This window comes from Rattus norvegicus, chromosome 4, assembly GCF_036323735.1.
Source record: "Rattus norvegicus strain BN/NHsdMcwi chromosome 4, GRCr8, whole genome shotgun sequence".
Lineage (NCBI taxonomy): Eukaryota > Metazoa > Chordata > Mammalia > Rodentia > Muridae > Rattus > Rattus norvegicus.
The window spans coordinates 105,647,646-105,666,265 of record NC_086022.1 but is presented as its reverse complement, the minus strand read 5'-3'; the positions used below and the strand labels follow the sequence as shown (position 1 = coordinate 105,666,265).

The 18,620-nt window shown below is 45.8% G+C and overlaps 1 long non-coding RNA gene across 1 annotated transcript; it reads right to left on the bottom strand.

The window, feature by feature from the left end:
- Positions 1-261: 261 nt before the first annotated feature.
- LOC120102169 (uncharacterized) lies at positions 262-9,720 on the bottom strand. The gene is made up of 4 exons (XR_005503336.2): positions 9,636-9,720; positions 8,288-8,394; positions 2,258-2,423; positions 262-753 (listed from the first exon to the last, which is right to left on the bottom strand). It is a non-coding gene; the product is annotated as an uncharacterized LOC120102169 (long non-coding RNA).
- Between the last annotated feature and the right edge of the window lie 8,900 nt (positions 9,721-18,620).

Sequence of the window (18,620 nt, the reverse complement as noted above, 5' to 3'; positions counted from 1 at the left end):
ATGGACTTCTAGTCAGCCTTAAGGAAGAACAAAATTAGATCATTTACAGGGAGACGGATAGATCTGGAGATCATCATGTTAAATGAAGTAAGCCAGACTTCAAAAGATAAATACCACATTTTCCTCTCTTGTATGGAATATAAATTTTAATGTATCTGTGTATATATTTCCCTTTTTAACTTCATATATACACATGGTATGAAGGTAGAATGGGGACTATGTTGGAAATGAAAGAAAATTGGTATTGGGAGAGAAGCCTAGGTGTCATGTGTCAAAATTTCCTGGGAAAATGCAACACACACATTTATCTACTCATCCAAGATAAGGAGCCCATGACAGATCAAAGAGCAGATCTCACCAAAGTCCAGCCTGGTGAACCATGTGTTTTATTGGGGTTACTTCCAGGAGCATGGGTGGGGGTTACTGACTCCAGCAGAAATGACTCCAAGATAGCTTCTCACCAACGTCCACCCCAGTATGACAGCTTACAAAAGCTGGGAATGTGGTGCACACTCCACAGCCTGCAGGCCACTCAACAGTTTGAAGAGTGTCCCTGCCAAGTACATCAGTTGGTCTAAAACCTCCTCCAGGCAGCTGGACTGGTTTCTGCTTCTCCCAAGCTGCCAGGCCAGTTCCAGAGTCTTCTTTAAAGATTGGCTTGTGTACTGGTTGGTTTTGTGTCTCAACTTACAGAAGCTGGAGTTATCACAGAGAAAGGAGCCTCTCTTGAGGAGATGCCTCCATGAGATCCAGCTGTAAGGCATTTTCTCAATTACAAATCAAGTGGGGATGGCCCATTGTGAGTGGTGCCATCCCTGGACTTGGGTTCTATAAGAAAGCAAGCTGAGCAAGCCAGGAGAAGCAATCCAGTAAGCAGCACCCTCCATGACCTCTGTATTAGCTCCTGCCTTGAGTTTCCTTCGATGTGTGAATTCCAATCCTGACTTCCTTGGGTGATGAACAGCAATGTGGAAGTGTAAGCTGAATTTCCTTTCCTCTCCCACTTGCTTTTTGGTCATGATATATTTTTTTTTTTTGTAGTTCTTTTTTTCGGAGCTGGGGACCGAACCCAGGGCCTTGTGCTTCCTAGGCAAGCACTCTACCACTGAGCTAAATCCCCAACCCCTGGTCATGATATTTTTGTGCAGCAATAGAAACCCTGACTAAGACTGACTGAGAGTGACTCTCAACAGTCTCGGAGGGCGGGGCCTAGTGAATCTGGTCAGTTTCTGGGACTTCCTGAAGTTATTTTGAGTTCATTACCTTCCTGATTAAGGAGCTTTCCTACAGGATGGAATGTTTCACTACTAGGGGAAAATGTTACACATCACTAGGTAACTGGGGACTGAATATGGAAATACACTGTAGTACCCTAGCATATCAAGGCAAAAACCCATCAAAGCAACAGACAGCCCCTCCTTCGTGCCCCGGCTTACAGCCACAGTAAGATGCCCCTACAAGAGATGCCAAAAATAGCAGATCCTCCAGGGCTACCCCAAAAGCTGTTGCCTGTATGGGAGATATGTTCTTCTAACTGGGCTGCATTGACTGGCCTTAGTGGGAGAGAATGTGCCTAGCCTCTCAGAGATTTGATGTGCCAGGGTTGGGGGGGATACCCAGGGGGAGCATCACCCACTCCACTCAGAGGAGAAGGGGATGGGGGAAGGATTGTGGGAAGGGGTGACTGGGAGGGGGACAGTGAGCAGAATGTAAAGTGAATAAGTAAAAATGAAAGTAAAAAAGTATGAATAAGTAAAAATAAAAGTAAAAAAAATATATATCGTGGGAAAAAAGAGAGAAAGAAGGGGGGTGTTCTTTGGTGACTCCAAAAGTCAGTTTTGAATACAGGTGGGCATAGTCAATGTCATGGGAAATAACTCCCTCCAACTGGAGCCTGTAACACATCTGCTGGAACCCTTCATCACACTTTTGAATTAAACACATACTTTCTGACCTGGAAATACAATTGCATCACTTAATTGTCAAAGGCTTCACTAACCCCCGTCTGCGACCTATCCTGACTGCCAAGCCTTTCCAATCTGGTCTTCACATTTCCCTGTAGAACCCATTCCTCTTAGCTCATCCTTCTATCCAAAGGCATGATATACAGGTGGGTACCACCTATGCTACATATCACTGTGAAACAAACTCAAGATTTGGCTTTCCCAATTAAGAATTTGTTGTCTCATAGCCATCCAGGTGTGACTAGGTATGGGAGTCTAGCCTGGGATTTTCATAAATCAGAATCGCAGTTTACCTGACTCCGTGGTCAGAGAATTCGACTCTCTTCTACAGTCCGGCTGCTGTTGGGATGCTTTAGTGATTTACTTGAGTGCATCATGGTGACCAGGGGGACCAGGCTGACATGTGGGAACGTCTGTGGAGGATCAGTTTGATTATGGCACCATTCCCTAGGCTCAGTCCTGAAATGTATAATAATGAAAAATGCTATTAAAAAAAAACCCCAAACAAACCAAAAACAACCACCACCACCACCACCACCACCACCACCAACAACAACAACAACAACAACAACAACAAAACCAAAACCAAACCAAGCAAGGAGGATCCTTTTTTCTTGCCTCTTGTCTGTGGATATGATGTGACTAGCTGCTTGAGTTATGTCTTCTCCTCAGTGATGGACTGTAACCTGAAATTGTTAGTCAAACAAACCCCTTTTTCCTCTCAAAAGCGGGGTGGGGGTGGGGGTGGGGGGGTGTTCTGTCAAAATGGCAGCACCATGACATCTCAGCTTGCAGCCTTCACGGGAGCTGTCCACGGTGGTATCATCACCTCTCCAGCCTCCCTGAGCATCCCCACAGAGATGGCACTTCAGCCAAAGCTGGCTGCAGCCAGGAAGGACTTCCCTCAAACTCATGAGCTGGATGCAGGGAAAGAGGGGTGAAAAAAAGTCCATCAGTTCCCTGAGCTTCCCACAAAACCCATCAGTCCTTGAACAAGAGAACCTGTCAATCCCTGAGCGCCCCAAGCTCAGAACTTGAAATCCCACCAATCTTCACTCTGGAAATCTCTGCCCTGAAAAGCTCTGCCCCTAAGAAATCCTATATAAACCCTGCCCTTTGTCCAGTGCCCTGTTGCCCACTCTAAGAGCAGAGGGCAGTCATTCCGAGATTCGTCCCTCCACACCCTGGAGCCTCTGATAAATCCTTCACGAGATTTCCTGCCTGGTGCGCCTCTCTCAATGGAAGAAGCCAAGAAGAAAAGAAAGCGATGAAGACAAGAGAAGGGATGAGGAGCAGGGCTGAGCTCAAGTTAACTAACAGGCCGATACCTAAGACCATTTCCCATGCTATTCCCCAACAAATCTACACCTCCAGGTTACAAGTCTGCCCCGGTACTTCACTTCCTAACAACCACCAATCAGGAAGAAAACAAAAGTTAAGTGTGTGGTTTGGCTCCCAGCCGCAGCCAATTATTTTAAAGGCCATAATGGCCCCTCAATCAGATATGTGCCAGGCCACATAGCCCCTTCTTGCCTTTATAAATACTTGCCTAAAATTGGGCTCAAAGCTACACCCTCCTGTTCTATTGCTTTAGAGACAGTGGTGTGGCCCAAGCTCGAGCTTAAATAAAGAGACCCTAATGCGATTGCATCAGAATCGGCTTCTTCATGGACTTTTGGGGTTCATGAACACTTTCTGGTACAATAGTGACTCTTTCAGAGGATCCAGGGTATGATACACGTATACATGTAGGCAAAACTCTCTTGCACACAAAATAAATGAATCTTAAAAGAATATCTACTTGTTAGAGCTATCATGGGGATTCGGAGTAGAAAAAAAACTATAATGTTTGATTCAACGATTAGACTTTAGAAAGCATCTGATAAGCTAATTATTTAATAATTATTATCCCCATTGGCTTCCAAAAAGCTTAGAGGTCAAAGTTCATTTGCGAGCTTGGCATGGGAACTTTCATGGTCCCTCAGGGATGGCTAGTATTAACTGTCACCTTCACTAATCTAAAGTCACACGAGGATGGGCCTCTGGATGTGCATTATCTTAAAGGCGTTACTTGATATGGTTAAGAGATGACCCATCTTAACTTTGGTTGGGACCATTCCCTGGGCATAGGATCTTGGGCTGAAGAAAATGGAGACAGCAAGATGAGCACTCATGCGTGCACATGCGTTCCTCTCTCCTTCCTGACGGCGGTGGCCTTGACGTCCTTGCCGTGATAGACTGAGCCTGTGAATTGTGAGCCAGAGTAAGTCTCCTCCTTTCAGTTGTTTTTGTCAGGATATCAACAGGAAAAGAAACTAAGGCAACCTTTCCTTGTGCCCCTGTCAAAGCTTCGTATATGATGGCTGCCGTTTAGTGACTGTCTGCCGAGTTTCAGAACTCTGGAAAGGTACTCAGTTTCCTTTTGTACCGGGAGCTTTGCGGCTGACTCAGTCATGGTGGTAGGATAAGCCAATGATCTCGCTCACAGCTCCCAGCAACCCTGAGAAGTGGGTTGTCCTGCTTCCACTCTAATCGATGTTTATTCTAGCTGTTATTCCTGGAGCCTGCTTTCTGACAGAGGAGAGCCTGTTGTGGAGGGAGAGTCCCCTCTGGGGGCTGGGAAGGTGATAGGATTCTCTAGATTCTCAAGAGCAGGAACAAAACTCAGCAAATCCCCACCTCGAACAGAAAAGGAACAATGGAAATGGAATTCCCTCGGGTGGGCCGATGACAGGAGTCTCCAGTATCTTGCATTAGGGGCACTGGAGCCAAAAACATACCAGTGTCTTAGGCCAAGTGGTGGTGACCAGCTATCTATGACACATTTTGTAAGAAGGGAAGGCGTTATTGTGAGTGGTATTTCATGACTTTAAAAGAGTTTCAACATGGTGATAACCTGTTTGCAATTTTTGGAGACAGTTTCGTATAGCTGTGCAGTTGAGGATGACCTTGAACTCCTGATCCTCCTGTTTCTATCTCGCGTCTCATGGATCCTAGGCAGATGCCACCACACCTGGCTCCAATATTCTTTTTCCTTTAACAACCAAGGAGTTGCTATGAGCCGAGATCCACTTTGCTTTACAATCCTTGTCTTAGGGTTTTTACTGCTATGAACAGACACCATGACCAAGGCAGCTCTTTTTTTTTTTTTTCCTCTGGAGCTGAGGACCGAACCCAGGGCCTTGTGCTTGCTAGGCAAGTGCTCTACCACTGAGCTAAATCCCCAACCCAAGGCAACTCTTATAAGGACAACATTTAATTGGGGTTGGCTTACAGGTTCTGAGGTTCAGTCCATTGTCATCAAAGCAGAGCATGGCAGCATCCAGGCAGGCACAGTGCAGGAGGAACTGAAAATTCTACATCACTGTCTGAAGGCCACTTGGAGAAGACTGACTCCCAGGCATCTAGGATGAAGGTCTTAAAGCCATGCCCACAGTGACACACTTCCTCCAACAAGGCCACACCTACTCCAACAAGGCCACATCTCCTAAGAGTGCCACTCTGTGGGTCAAGCATATTCAAACCACCACATTCCATTCCCTGGCCCCCATGGGCTTGTTCCCTAGGTGAGATTCCCTGCTACACACTTGTGCTTTGCTGAGGCTCCCTGCTACACACATGTGCTTTGCTGAGGCTCCCTGCTACACACATGTGCTTTGCTGAGGCTCCTGCTACACACATGTGCTTTGCTGAGGCTCCCTGCTACACACATGCGCTTTGGTGAGGCTCCTGCTACATACATGTGCTTTGCTGAGGCTCCTGCTACACACTTGTGCTTTGCTGAGGCTCCCTGCTGCACTCACATGCTTTGGTTTAGGATTGATTCATAAATTTCACTGGAGGGAGGAACAAAGGCCCTGGAGCAAGCTGTCAGAGGCTGGCTTTCATTTGATTGTTTTCAATGGTTTCTGAAGCCCCTCTCGTACCCTCGAGCAGAGTTAGGTCTCAAGGGTATGGAGGGATACACACATGCACAAAAGAAGAAAGTAGATTGTGTAACAGAATTAGAAGGTCTGTCTTGGAGCACTGGATTGCTCACTTCTGGTTTTGAAGCTGGAGGTGGATCACCCCTGTCCAGTGTTGGTTTTCTTTTCTGTAAATTGGGCGTAATGGTCCTCAGTGGGCAAGCTGCTGGGAGGTTTCATTGAGAACGCATCACAGCACCCAACAAAGTCATTGGTTCATAGAAGGCCTCCCACAGATACATGATCCTGGTAATTGAAAACCCCACTGTGGCTAGACCCCCAAAATGAGAGCCACACCCTATGTCTAGCTACACTGTATGAGGGGGCATTTGAGAGTTGGGATTCGTGCAGACAACATGAAAACTGCTTACAGTTCTATTATGGACTACCAGTCAGAAACTTTTTAACTTTTAAAAATTACATTTATTTATTTACTTAGTGGGGTGGGATATGGACATGCCCGAGTGTTGTGGAGATGGACATATAGTTGGCCGGTCTCCTTCTACGATAGGACTCAGCAGGCACTTTACCCAGTGAGCCATGGGATATATTTAGTGTGTGAGTACAACTGTTTGTGTCAGGTGCCGCAGGATGCCTGTGGAGGTCAGAAGACATTGCCTGGTTTTGTGCTGTCCTTCCACCAAGTGGATCCTCAGAACTGAACCCACATGCTCAGTCTTGGTCGACAGCCTTTTCCTACTGAGCTACCTCATTGACCCTCAAAGTCTTCTAGAACTCTCTCATGTTCACTTGCTTACACTTTTTTTTTTTTGACACATGTGGTGTTTTAGTAGTGATTGACAACTTAATGATATTTCGGATCACCCAAGTGTCAAAGCCTCAGTGTGTTCTGTGGGGAGCTTTCCGGAGTGGGTTAGCTGACCTGAACGTGGTGGCACTAGAATAAACCCTCCCTTCTCAGATTAGTTATTCGTCTCACTGCCATGACACAGCAACTTTAAAAGGTGTTCCTTTCCCACATTTCAAGACATTGGGTCTTCACACTAAGGGGAATCATAACTGTGGGAGCTCCAGGCCGCTGGTCATATTTTGTCCACTGTCGGGAGTGTTCTTCTCTGCCTTTAGGCAAGCCACTTTATCCACTGAGCCATCTGGCCAGCCCAGATATTACCAGGTCACTAAACTGGTAGAGTGCCTGCAGTTCAATCATGAGGACCCCAGTTCCCATCCCTAACACACACATAAAAAGCCAAACCCAGGAACCAGTGAGATGGCCCAGTAGTTAGCACATAGGCTGCACTTGCAGAGAACCCAGGTTCAATTCTTCACAGGAACCCAGGCTCACAACCCTTGGTAACCCCAGTTCCAGGGAATCTGATGCCCCTTTCCTGCCCCTGCCCGCTACTGCACATACACAATACATACACATATGTGCAGATGTAGCACTCATACACGTAAAATAACAACAATAGTGTTTTTTAAAGCCAGACCTATATACATCTATGATTCTAGCAGGGGAGAGGCAGAGACAGGCAGATCCCTAGAACTCTCTGCCCAGCCGGCTGGTCTGGTGAAGTCTGTGAGCTCTATCCAAGTCAGTGTGGACTCATAAACTAAGGTGGAGAGTGCTCGACTGAGGAAGATGTGTATATACTCTGTCTTATGGACACACACACACACACACACACACACACACACACACACACACACCAAAACAAATCTGATTTTACAACAGTGAAAATTCAGAGTTCATTTTAGCTTCTCCAAAGAGTAACCTTTTCGTAGTTTACATTCTTGGTAAATCACCCTGTTAAGTAGTAATTGCTTGAGCTTTGGGGACAATTTCTGAAAGGTTTTGGTCAACCTTTTTGAAATAAATAACCTCCAGTGTACCTCACAAATGCCATTTGGCTTAGCCCATTTCTATGGTAGTGACTCCATTTACTGCTGTGACAAAAATACTACTCAGACCTTTGTCGAACAGTAAAACAATATTGTTCAGTTCAGGGCCTACGTCCATAGAGTGGTGCTGGTGACTTTCTGAGATTTCCCTCAGTTAATCTCTGCAAACATTTTCATAGACACACCCAGAAACCTGTTTTCCAGAAGAGTCTAAATCCAGGCAAATTATGAGGATTAGCCTGAGAAAAGTTCACTTGGAAACCTAAACGTTCCTTGTCTACATCCCAAAGTTAGCACCAATTATGAGTAAATGGCAGTCATTTCCATCAAACTAGAGCCATCCCTTCCCACCGACAGCTTTAATGTGATCTTTGAGTAGCTTAGGGTTTCAAATTGTTTTCTTACACCTTTTTAGGAACACACACACACACACACACACACACACACACACACGCCACAGGTATCTTTTTAAAACAGTAAATCACCCATACACACCTTTCATTCCAGCCTCCAAGTGCTGAAACAGGAAGATCTTTGTGAATTTCAGGACAGCCTCGTTTACATGGTGAGTTCCAGGACAGCCAGGGATATGCACAGAGACCCTGCCATAAAAAAAAAAAAAAAAAAAAGAAAAAAAAAGTAAATTATCTTTTATTTATTATTTGACAGTTTCATGCATGGAAAGATGTATCTTGGCCATATCCACTCCCAGCTCCCCTGTACACTCCCCTTGGGCACTCCTAACTTGTCCCTTCACTGTCAGGCCCTGCTAATTAAGGTGAAAGTCTACCATTGTCCAGCTAGTGTTCTGGGCTCTGCCCAAAATGGGGACCCCCTGTATCAGCAGGGCTTCTCCTTCTCTGACTTTGGGGAGCTCAAAACACCTAAACCATCTATCTGTAGGGTGTCTTGTAAGTAGCCTTGGTGCGATTACAGGTCCAGTTTCCTTTCTCCTGAGATTCCTGGGACGCGTCCCCATGCTAAAGAGTCATCTCAGTACCTTAGCCTTCCACCAATGACCTTTGCCCACACTAGATATTTCTACTTCCCTAACCCCAAAACTATATAACCCTTGATTCACCCTGAATAAAGTTGATCTGTCTCCCTTCATGCTCATGGGCTACCTGAAACTCTCTTCATTGATTCTGTTCCTTTTGTCCTCATGGGCTAATGACCCCAGAAGAAGGGAGGACCACACTTCACATCCCCCCTCTCTCTTTTCCCCATTGTCTACTGCGTCTAGTTAATGTTGCCTATTGAAATGTTAGCTGCTGTGGTTGGCTTGTTCTTGAACAGGTAATCATAGCTGCATTGAGGCTGTGAATGTAATGGCCATAGCATGTCTGGAGAAGGAACTCCTCCCCATCCTCTGACTTTTTATTCTTCCCTCACCTTCTTCTGTGACATTCCCTGTGCCTTAGAGGTTTAGTGATTGATCCAGATGTGTTGCAGTAAAATTAAATAAACTTCTTTTATCCCCGCACTAGATCCAGCACCGTAGTGTCCATGGCATCTGTTAGATATTTTCATCTTAGTCAACAAAGCGTCTCACCCACTAAACTCCATCCCATATCACATTGCTGATGGCTACTCTCTGAGCCTGGCAACAATCTTTCTACCCATCTAGTTGCAAGGCAAGTTGCCACCATGCCAGACATACACATCCCAATTCCGTGGAAGCCCAGTGTGTCCAGCCACCACACACTCTCTTGAACTCAGTTAAATCGCCACATAAAAGAACACACAACACAATAACCTCTGACCCTATTACTAAGACATAATTTGCTCATCTAGACATACAAAGCCCTGTACACATCTATCCCTTAAGAATATTCATAACAACCTGTAAATGTGCAGAAAGGAATCTTAACATCCACCTCCTTGTTCTTTTGGCTGCTTCTCCTCCTCTCACTCCAGTCTGCTCCGCCTCTAAAACATTTCTTTTGCCCATCCTTCCTTCTCATCCAATGGCAGGCCTCGTTCTATCCTGTACCTGCCTTTGCCTGCATAATGACATCATCCTACCCAGATGTCCCATTTAGGGCTGAGCACAGCATGTAACAGTTACTTACGCTCAGCTCTTTGACTTTTAGGGATTTCTGTGTTACTGCTAACCATCGCAGAAAGAAGCTTATGGCCAACAGTGAAGGCAATGGGAATCTATGTGTGCATCACAGAGTTGGAGAAAAACTACAGACATTATGGTAGCAAGGAATTCCAGGGTAAGAATAACAGGTACTGGCCACTCAACCCACCTGGGGTCCTCCCAACACTCCAGGGCCTCATAGAAGCCATGGTGTGTGACAGCCCCCAACAGAGAGCATCTGTTGCTTTTATGGTCATTCCTGCGACCAGGGGCTCCTAGAACAGTACGTTTGTTACTAGGCTGCCTACCCTTCCAAGCCCCAAGCTGCTGTCCCTGGCAGGAAGTATGAGGAGTCCCTTTGGCCTGCAGGGCTTGCTTTGTTTGATGTGGCCTGGCTCAAGTCATGGGTTTCCCCCAACTTCCTCAACTGGATAAATTCACTTGGCACAGAGAAAACAAAAAGAGTACAGAGATATATGTATGAGTATGCTAGAGAGCCCCTTTTTATGTCAGAATCCTCTGTCTTTAAATATTTGTTTTTATTATTTTTAACTGTCTGGGAGGGGTGGGAGGGGCAGGTAACCGATGTGTTATGGTACCACAGAGGTTGGCTGACCTGGTGCTGCAGTTACATGCAGTTGTGAGCCATTAATATGATGCTGGGGACTCCATCAGAGCAGAAAATGTTCCTAACCACTGAGCAACCTCTTCAGAAAACCTCCTATTCTATAAAGAGTTTATTTTTTTATTAAAGTTTCTATCTTTAGAATATGCTTCTTTCTCTTATGCAGAACAGGAAGCCACATAAACCTGATGGGACTATGGTTGGTAGCTCTGGCTTCCTCTGCGATAATCCTCTGTCCCACTAGCTGCTGGTGCATAAAGTCTGCTGCTCTTTGCTCTAACCATTTGCATGATCGCATCAAGGACTTGGCTAAGCAGGACCCCTCTCCTCTTCTTTTTTTCCCTTCTTAGTCTCATTCATAATAGTCACCTGAACACCTTCATAACACACACACGCACACACACACACACGCACACACACACACACACACACACACACACACACACACACACACACCACATACTGCATTGTGGTGTAACCGTAAATAGACATGTCACCTTTCATATAAATATTACACACACACACACACACACACACACACACACACACACACACACACACACTGTTGTTTGGAACATGAATAGAGTGAGTACCAGACTGTATTCTTTCCCATGATAGAATGTTTCCCCAAACCCTGGATCAAAAGGAAATGTCACTGTGGGAGGAGGAGTCACTGACCTATGGACTCTGTATCTCACCATGAGTAATTTCCAGCCATTGGCAGCAAGTATCTTCCCCTCCACTGAGCCCACTCCAGTTCTGTGTCATTTCACACAAGCAAAGTGTGTGAAGTCAGCAAAGTCCTTGGGAGAAGAAACATGCCTGCCACAGAGCACACCAACTTGTTAAGAACAAAAATTAGGGGCTGGAGAGATGGCTCAGCGGTTAAGAGCACCCGACTGCTCTTCCAGAGGTCATGAGTTCAATTCCCAGCAACCACATGGTGGCTCACAACCATCTGTAAAGAGATCTGATGCCCTCTTCTGGTGTATCTGAAGATAATAAATAAATAAATAAAAAAAAAAAAAAAAAAAAAGAACAAAAATTAGAAAGCTCTGTTGTCCTGAGCCCCTTAAGGGACGTGTTCTCTGCTGCTGGGTCTCCCCAGGATTCAGCAACCTGAGCATACTCGGTGGAGATGGGAAGGGTGAACTGACAGTGTGGAGCAGCCCTTCCTTCCTCCGTCCTCCTGCGGGGTTGAATGAACGTTGCACCAACTGCGTGGGGCACAGCAATAGTAGCATCAGCAAAATCATTAGAACCATGCTGCAAGCTGAACAGAGACTAGAACCTTTACACGTACGACACATGCCTGTCATCCCAGTGTGTGGGATGTGGAAGCAGGATGATAAGCTATTCAAGGTCATCATTTGGCTACATGGCAAGTATGGGGCCAGCCTGGGCTATAAGAGACCCAAACACAAACACTTCCCAGAAGGCCTGAGGTTGTAGCTGAGAACTAAGCCATAAAACAGTTGTTCAATAGAGGATGGGGAATGTATTCTGGAAGCAGGGATGGTTCCTGCAAATGCCAGAGGAAAGAGACAGACTAACTCACTCAAAGAACAGAAAAGCAATTGTATCTGGAGATTTAGAGCTCAGGCAGGAAAGGTGGAAACAGCTTCAGAGTATGCCTGAGGCAGGGCTGGTCATGCGTGAGAAGACCACCAGGATCAGAGTGGCCCGTCTCACCCACGGGTGGGCTGGATGCTGGGCAGACAGCAGCCATGTCATGGGCACCACCATCTGGAGCAGCTGTGAGCATGCTAGAAGATAAGTGGTACACCGGGGAGACAGCTGTCTTTCTACATGACTCATCACTCCAGTGGGTGTGCAAAGCCGACAGTGATGGTGCAAAGCGATGGTGAGAGCCACTTGGAACAGTGTTAGCTCAGGTAACAAAAAACTCCTGGGAAGTCTGAGGCTCCCCCATAGTATAGTTTTAGAAAAGCAGCTGGGGTGAGGAAGGACAGCCATGACTGCAATCTCTGAGAAGCAAACACACAGAACACTCGTGCCAGAGGCTGAGCACATTTCCAGATGGCCTGTGGGTCTTATTTTATTTGTTTAATTGTTTTCATTTCTTTTGATTGTGCATGGATGTGGAGGTTGGAGAAAAGCCCGTAGCAGTTTGCTTTTTCCTTCCACCACGGGAATCCTGGGGAGCAAACCAGATTAAGCAGCAAGTATCTTTACCCACTGAGCCATGTTGATCTTTTATACTTACACAGGGAAAGAAACAGACTGGAGCGGTGTCTCTGAGGCTAAGGGCACTGCTTAGCCTCAGAGACCTGAGTTTGTCTCCCAGCACCCACATGGCCACTCTATAACGGTCTATAACTCTAGTTCCAGGAGACCTGGTGCCCTCTGGCCCCCACAGGCGCTGCATGCACACAGCGCACAGACATAGCTGTCAGCAAAACACCCACAAACAATAACAACATAATTAAAGAAAGGAATATAAAAGTGTATTTTTATTTTATTTTTATGTATATGAATGTTTTGCCTGCATGTGTGTCTGTGCACACACATGTGCCTGGTGCCTAGGGAGGCCAGAGGAGTCTATGAGATCCCTGAGAACTGGGGTTATAGATGGCTGTGTGTTAAAAGTCAAATTTGGGTAACTCTGGAAGAGCAGCAAGTGTTCTCAACCACTGACTTCCAGTATCCAAATCATGATTGCCCATATATTTTTCTTTTTAAAGAAAATCTTGTTACATTTATTTATTTATTTATTTATTTATTTATTTATTCATTTATTTATTTATATTCGTGTGTATGTGTGGGCATCAGTATGTCTCAGCATATGTGTGAGCGCATGTGTGGAGGTCAGAGGACAACTTGTCTCAGTTGATTCTCTCTTCTCACTGGGTGGAACCCAGCGGTGCATTTCAGGCTGTCATGTTTGGTGGCAAGTGGCTTTATCTGCTGAGCATCTCACTATCCCAGGTCTTTTTCTAGAGGCGGAGACTTAGTCATCAGACCAAAGGCCTAGTCACATGTCAGAATGTCAGGAGTTGCAGGGAGAAGTGAGGGACGGGATAAGACCAAACCAACTACTGCAAGCCTGCGTATGAAAATCACACCAAATTAGTAAAGTTGTTATATTAAAAATGTACACACTAAAACAATTAGTGTAAGAACGCAGAGCAGGTACAGTGTGGATGAGAAGGTAAGCTTACGTGGTGAGCCAGCACTCCATCCAGTCAGCAGCTCTCTAAAAGCATCAGCAAAGACAGAGACGAGCCTTCAGTGTTAGCAGGCTGCGCACGCAGATCACATAACAGCAGCAACAAATGTGGCAGTGTTGCTGTTGGCTACCTGGATCCAGGGTAAATGGCCAATCCAGGAATGTGTATGAATAATGAACAAAAATAGATATTTGTATATGTGTGTTAACACAAGATCCTTCAGAGAAAAAGACCCACTTTTAAATGACACACCTCCTGTCTTCGTCAGGGTTTCTCATGCTGTGACGAAACACCGTGACCAAAAGCAACTTGAAGAAGAAAGGGTTCATTGGGCTTATATTTCCATATTATTGGTCATCAACAAAGGAAGTCAAGACAGGATTGAAAATAACATGGCAGGAACCTGGAGACAGGAGCTGAGCAAAGGAGTGCTGTTTACTGACTTGCTTCCCCCTGGCTTGCTCAGGAAGAGTAGAACCCAGCCCAGGGATGTCACCTCAGTGACACATGAATCAGTAATTAAGAAAATGTCCTATGGGCTTGCCTGCAGCCTGAGCGCTTATGGAGGCATTTTCTCAATTGAGGTTTCCTCCTCTCAGATGACTCTAGATGTGTCAAGTTGACATATAACTAGCCAACACACACACACACACACACACACACACACACACAGAGAGAGAGAGAGAGAGAGAGAGAGAGAGAGAGAGAGAGAGAGAGAGACTTAGATTTGACTACAAGGTTAAAGTAATAGTGTAACACCATGATGCTGTAGGAAGATATGTTGGATGTATCTGTTATGTGCAAAAGGGCAAGAGATGAGGTCGCCATGGCATAGGGCATAGGATCTGCTCCCTTTAACAACTTCCACGCTCAGCTCTGCATGGGGAGGTCAAATGTTAAAGGAGGATTGTTTCCAATGATTGCTACTGTTGTCTTATGCTGTCTGTGTTACTTGAAGTTACTGTAGCTTTTATTTCTTCTTATTGTTTGGTGTTGGGGGCACACCCTTGGTGCAGGACACCTGAAGGTCAGAAGACAGCTTTCAGGAGCTCCTTCTTTCCTCCCCCCCCCCCCCCCCCCCGACTTCCAGGATTAAACTCAGGTTGTAAGGCGTTTGAGGTAAGCACTTTTACCTTCTGAGACATCTCACTATCCCTGAACTAATAATTTCACAGTAAAAAGCTAGTTCTTCCCCCTCTTCTTTTCTTCTTTCTTTTCTTTTCTTCTCTTTTCTTTTTTCTTTTCTTAGACAGGGTTTCTCTGTGTAGCTCTGGCTGCCCTAGAGCTCCCTGTGTAGACCAGGCTGGCCTCTAACTCACAGAGATCCTCCTGTTTCAGCCTCCCTAGTGCTGGGTTCAAAGGTGTGTGTCGCCATGGCTGGCCTTTGTCTTTGCTTTTTTTTTTTTTTTTTTGACATAGGTTTTTGTGGTGTTGTGTGTTCAGGTTTGTGTTCCTACATATGTGTATGGGCATGTATGAGCGTGTACATGCGTGTGAAGGCTAAAGCTTGGCATTAGGTGTCTTCTTCAATCACCTTCCACTTTATTTTTTGAGACAGCATCTCTCACTAAACCTGGAGCCTGCTGACTGGCTACACTGGCTGGTCAACGAGCCTCAAGATCCCATTATCTGCCTCGCTCCCCATCCTAGCAACTAAGGTTCTAGTGCGTCACCAGCCTTGCCTATTGCTTGAGCGCTGGAGACTGGACTCAGCACCTCATGCCTGTCATCTCCTTTGGGGGCAGGGCAGGTTGAGACAGGTGGGGTTTTTTGGTTTTGGGGTTTGTTTCTTTGGTGTGTGTGTGTGTGTGTGTGTGTGTGTGTGTGTGTGTGTGTTCTTGACTGTCTTGTAACTTGATCTGTAGACTAAGCTGTCCTTGAACTCACAGAGATCCACCTGCCTCTGCCTCCTGAATGCTGGGATTAAATATGTGCACCACCAGCAACCAGTGTCATCTCCTAACGTTCTATCTTTTAAGAACTGTATATTTTATTTCAACTGAAATTTTCCTTTTGGAAGGGCCAGGGATTGAACCCAGGGCCTTGCAAATGCTAGACAAGTACTACCACTGAGCTACAATTTTAGCCTTTTGGAAACAGTACAGAAAGCCACACCCAGCTCTCGTCTACTCTTTACATCTTTCCTAACAAAGCACATTTGTGGCAAGACCCATATTGATTGATGCCTTACGACTAGGAGGCGTGAATCATCCAGAATTCCTTAGCTGTATCTAATGTCCTTCCCTCTAAGAGACCATCCAGGACACTGAGTCACATTTACCCCGAGTATTTGTCATGATCTTGACAGTTTGAGGGATACTCCTTTGTAGTCTATCCCTCAGCTGGGATTTTGCTGATGTTTTTCCCAGGCTTCAACTACTGGGCGGTCTCTGGGAGGAGGGCCCAGAGGTAAGGCTGTTTCCCTCACACTAGCTACTGACACAACTTGGCGTAAATTTTGATTGCTTGGCTAAGGTTTCACTGTGAAACTAAGATTCTTCTCTCTCTTGTATACTGTGCTGTTTGGATGAAGTCACTGTACAGTCTGCACTGAAGGGGCGCAGACACCCTGACTCCTCACAGCCAGCTAGCTTGTTCTTCTAGAGGAGCGATCTCTCTCCCCTCTCGTTTATTTATTCCATTCATGTACTGTCTTAGAGTTTCCTCAGTGGTGACTAAAAGCACTGTGACCCAAATTAACTTGGGGAAGAGAGGGTTTATTGTATCTCACAGTTCAGGGCAGGAACTCAAGGCAAGAACCTGGGAGCAGGAGCTGACGTAGGGGCCATGGAGAAATGATACTAGAACTCTCATTGTGGCTTGCTTAACCTGCTTTCCTATAACATCCAAGATCATCTGCCCAGGAGGGGCACTGCCCACAATGAGCTGGGCTCTCTTAGATCAATCGTCAATCAAAAAAATGCCCTATAGGCTCCCCCATAGGCCAGTCTGGTGAGGTATTTTCTCAGTTGAATTCCTTTCTTCCCAAACGACTGAAACCTGTGTCGGGCTGACATGAAAGTAGCCAGCAGACTTACCTGCTCCCAATCACATACTGATATCAGGATCACCTTGTTGATGTTTGCTGCATAATTTAGCTATACCCACCACTGCTGCGTGTTGGTGCTCAGGTCTCTCTTGCTGAGGCCACAGGGAGTGCTTCCAGCCTTTCCCTTGTGCTCTCTTCTGTCCCCTGTGGCATTTTCTCAGTGTGTGTGTGTGTGTGTGTGTGTGTGTGTGTGTGTGTGTGTGTGTGAGCACATGTTCAAGACCACTTCCTTTTTGACATTAGGAGATGCTCCAGTAGCTCCTTATTAGGGCCTCCTGCCCAGACAGAATCAGTCCCTTCCCCAAGAGACCCTGGATTCTGTCATTAGAAAATTGTATTAGAAACCAGGATCTAAAACGTGGAGTTGGTAGTGCATACCTTTAATCCCAGCACTCAGGAGGCAGAGGCAGTTGAATTTCTAAGTTCGAGCCCAGCCTTGTTTACAGAGCGAGTTCCACCACACAGAGAAACCCTGTCTTGAAACCGCCTCACCACAAAAGAAAGAGATTAGGTGTATGTATATGAATTGGGGTTAGGAAGCAGCTTTATTTGATGAAGCAAAATCAGTGACAGGCAGTGTGTTTTAATGACAAAATAAGAGTATTGTGCCTTAATGACAAAATAAGAGTCCTCGATAAGAAAGTGGGAAGGGATGGCCACTGTCCTTGGAAGGATATGGAAGGATTATAGCTGCTTATGGAGTAAGGAGAGGACTCCTGAGGATGTTCTGACCTTGTCTCCTGTCTCTTGCAGAGCAGAGTTAGAATTCCTCCACCGTGATACAGTAACACATTGTCAGGGAACAATGGAGAACTGGTTGTGAAATGTGTGTGTGTGTGTGTGTGTGTGTGTGTGTGTGTGTACATGTGTATATCATGTATGTATGTATATATGTGCATATGTGTATACACATGTGTGTAGATGTACATGTGTACATGTGTGTGTACCCATGTGTGTATGTAGGTGTGTATATGTGTGTACATGTGTGTATGGGTGTGTACATGTGTGTATGAATGTGTGTAGATGTGAGTATGTGGGTATGTGCATACATGTGTGTATGGGTGTGTACATGTGTATTATGTGTGTGCATACGTGTGAAGGCCAGAAGTCAACACCTGATATCTTCCTCAATTGTTTTCCATCTTACTTTTTGAGACAGGGCTTCTCATTAGCCTGGAGCTTCCTGATTGGATTAGGCTGGCTGACGAGCAAGTCCCAGGAACCTGCCTGTTTCTGCCTCTCTGGGGCCAAGATTACAGGTGCACGCCACAGTAGTTTATGTGGGTGCCGAGGCCAGAGGTCAGGTCCTCAGGATTGTGCAGCAAGCACTTTGCCAAATGAAGTGATCTCCTCAGCTCCTGGCTCATGAAACAGGCCCACACCAGCTTTGTGGCTGATATCTCTGTATAAATGACATACATGTTGCATCCTTGGATGAAAGCAAGACACCACGGCAGGAACTGTGGCTATGGTGTGTACCAGTAAGTATCAGTTGATAACTGTAGCTTTTCCCACTGGGTTTGGAACCTGCCTTGGGTCCATTCACAGCAGTGTGCACTGTCCTTATAAATCGGGGTGCACCTGCACCTCCTCACTGTCCACTGCTCCCACTCCTGGTCAGTTCTATGAGATTCCTCAAGTCAAACAACAGGGTGACTTTTCAAACATTTTATCTTTTTTTTCTTTCTCTGTCAATAAGCAATTTTTCACTCATTTATTCAAGGCAAGAAAAGCCCTGGTGAAGAGCCCTCAGGCTGAAACACTGCTCTACCCTGCAGGCCTGGGAAGGGACCCTACCCTGAGTCAGAGTGCTGGAAGGTGACTATTAGCCCTGTGTTTGGATCTCTAGATTTTTCAAGTCAGCAGGAAACTTAGCA